The 2,794-nt window shown below is 38.0% G+C and overlaps 1 non-coding gene across 1 annotated transcript; it reads left to right on the top strand.

Annotated features, from left to right (window-relative positions):
* Positions 1–1,147: 1,147 nt before the first annotated feature.
* Positions 1,148–1,254, top strand: LOC127077785 (small nucleolar RNA R71). Its single transcript, XR_007787558.1, has one exon. It is a non-coding gene; the product is annotated as a small nucleolar RNA R71 (small nucleolar RNA).
* The last annotated feature ends 1,540 nt before the right edge of the window (positions 1,255–2,794 follow it).

Here is a 2,794-nt window from a genome sequence, read left to right as displayed (position 1 = left end):
GTCGGTTAAGATGTCTTTGAGAAATTTGGCGTAAGATGGAATTTGGGTGATGGCTTCGGTGAAAGGAATCTCTACGTGAAGCTTCTCTATTACTTTTATAAACTTTTGGTATTAGTTATCGATTTTGGTTTGCTTAAGTCTTTGCGGATATGGGATTGGTGGTTTTTACGGGGGTGGTGGTTTGTAAGTTTTTTCCTTGGCTTCTCCTTCTTGGTCGGTTTGTTTTTTGGGTTCCATTGGTTCCCCTCCTTGGTTGGTAGGTATACTTTCTTTATAAGCTTTGGACTCGCTCATTGCTGGGTTATAAGGCCCTTCGTAAGCGGTCCCACTTCGTAATGTGATAGCGTTAGCTTGCCCTCGAGGCTTGAGTTGAGGTTGTCCAGGGAATTGTCCTCCAGGTGTAGTTTGCGGGGCTTGGTTTTGTGCTACCTATGAGATCTGGGTTTCAAGCATCTTATTGTGAGTAATTATCTGATCAACCTTAGTCCCTAATTGCATTATCAGTTCATTTATGTGAATGTTCTGGTTTAGGAATTATTTATTTTGCTTAGTCTGGCCTGATATAAAGTTCTCCATGATCTTCTCAAGGTTAGGCCTCTGGGGCACAACTTGCATAGATTGATTTGGTTTTTGGGTTTGAAAACCTTGTAGTCTTTGAGGTGCAAAATTTTGGATAGGGTTCTAGTTTTTATAGGAAAAATTCGGGTGATTCTTCCATCCAAGGTTGTAAGTGTTTGAAAATGGGTTACCTTGGGCGTAATTCACTTGGTCGGTGTTCAGGTCGTTCAAAAGGTTACATTCCGCCAATTCGTTTCCTTTAGATCCACAAAGTTCACACTCTGTTTGGACTACCACTGCGGTGTTAGAGTTTGTAGAAATATGTTCGACCTTAAGGGATAAAGCGTCCATTTCTGCTTGCATCATGTCCATAGAACTTATCTCATGTATTCCACCTTGGGTATCCTTTTTCTCTACTAATGCTCGTTCAGTTCCCCATTGGTAATGGTTTTGGGCCATATCCTTAATTAGGTCACAAGCTTCAGGGTAAGGTTTGTTCATCAACGCGCCACCAGCGGCAGCGTCGATGCTCATCTTTATGTTATGATGGAGTCCATTGTAGAAGGTATGAACGATCAACCATTGTTCTAGGCCATGGTGTGGACATACTCTTAACAACTCCTTGTATCTCTCCCAAGCTTCAAAAAGTGATTCTCGTTGAATTTGAGTAAATCTAGTTATTTGTTTTCGAAGAACATCAATCTTACTAGGGGGAAAATATCTAGCAAGGAATAGTCTCCTAAGGTCTTCCCAGGTAGTTATTGTGTTAGCTGGAAGTGAATCTAACCACGAACGTGCTCTACCTCTGAAGGAGAAAGGAAATAATATTAAACGAATTGCATCAGGTGAAACACCGTTTGATTTAAAGGTGTTGACCAGTTGGATAAAGACTTTTAAATGTTAATTTGGGTTCTCAGTAGCGAAACCCGCGAATTGGTTCTGGTGCACTAATTGCAGTAAAGATGGTTTTAGTTCGAAATTGTTGGCAGGAATTAGGGGGTTTACTATACTAGAACTAGGTTCCTCTTCAGAGGGTTGGGAAAATTCCTTAAGAGGTCTCCGGTCGCGACTCTCGGCCATAGCTTTCTTAATTCGGATGAGTAAGAGGCGTGTACGAGTGTAACGTTCGGGTTTCGCTAAAGGATCTACTAAATTTCTGGTACTACGGGTTCTTCGCATTTACTGGCTAATAATGCCTTAGTCTAGACGGTGTAACAACAGGGTATGAAATTTGACGAAATTGGTCCCCGACAACGACGCCAAAAACTTGATTTCTATATTCGCAAGTGCACGAATCGCGTCAGAGTAATATAAAAGAATATTGATCCCATAGAGACCAAATCGTCAATCTATCGATTACTATTGTTACAATGTTTATCTAAGGCAGTACAAATGAGATATTGATGTCGCAAAATAACAGTAAATAAATAAAATGATAAATACAGTGTAGATAAAGATAGGCTTAAATGTATTTCACGTCAGTTAAACGATGTTTCGATTGTCTAAATAGAACTACTTATGGGGCAATATTTTGTACTCTTAAAAAGAATCCATTTAACAGGAACTGTCGCTTTCGCGTATTCAGAACCGAGTTTACCCTTAAATTAAGGCCTTTTATTGTCACTTATAAAAGGTGTGCAGAACGCTAAAGTAGTAAACCTATTTTTAAGAAATAAGACTCGTAAGCTTAGTTGAAAAGTGATTTTGATTCGGAAAGTTTACCCAAGGAGTTTCCTGATTTTAAATTTATCAACGCGTCCGAAAACAGTTTCAAAAATCGTTTTTCCTTAAAGTGATAAAAATTCCTAGTTAACTAAGCCAGGCTGCTTTCGCACTCCTTGAGTAGTTAAAATTAACCAAGTTTGTTTAAGAAAACTCGAATTAAAAATCAGAACAGCCCCTAAGCATTTCTAAAGATGCAATATGTGAAACATCTCTTTAATTGTGATCCTTACATTCTAACCTTTGAAAGATTTAGCCAGACATGGTAATACAAACAAATACAATGATATTGAACATGATGAAAAGAAGTTTAGAATGTAAGGCGTGAAGAATAAGTAAAGCGTGCAAAACAATTTAAAATGAGCAATAAAGATAATGGCGAGAAAATTAAATAAAGTAAAGACAATGGCAGGAAATTAAATAAAGTAAAGACAATGGCAGGAAATTAAATAAAGTAATGCATGAAAAGGAATTAAATAAAGTAAGGCATGGCAAGTAAAATAAAAAGGCGATT

The sequence above is a fragment of the Lathyrus oleraceus genome, chromosome 4, assembly GCF_024323335.1.
Source record: "Lathyrus oleraceus cultivar Zhongwan6 chromosome 4, CAAS_Psat_ZW6_1.0, whole genome shotgun sequence".
Classification (NCBI taxonomy): domain Eukaryota; kingdom Viridiplantae; phylum Streptophyta; class Magnoliopsida; order Fabales; family Fabaceae; genus Lathyrus; species Lathyrus oleraceus.
The sequence above is the reverse complement of the archived record's forward strand: the minus strand, read 5'-3'. Positions and strand labels throughout refer to the sequence as shown.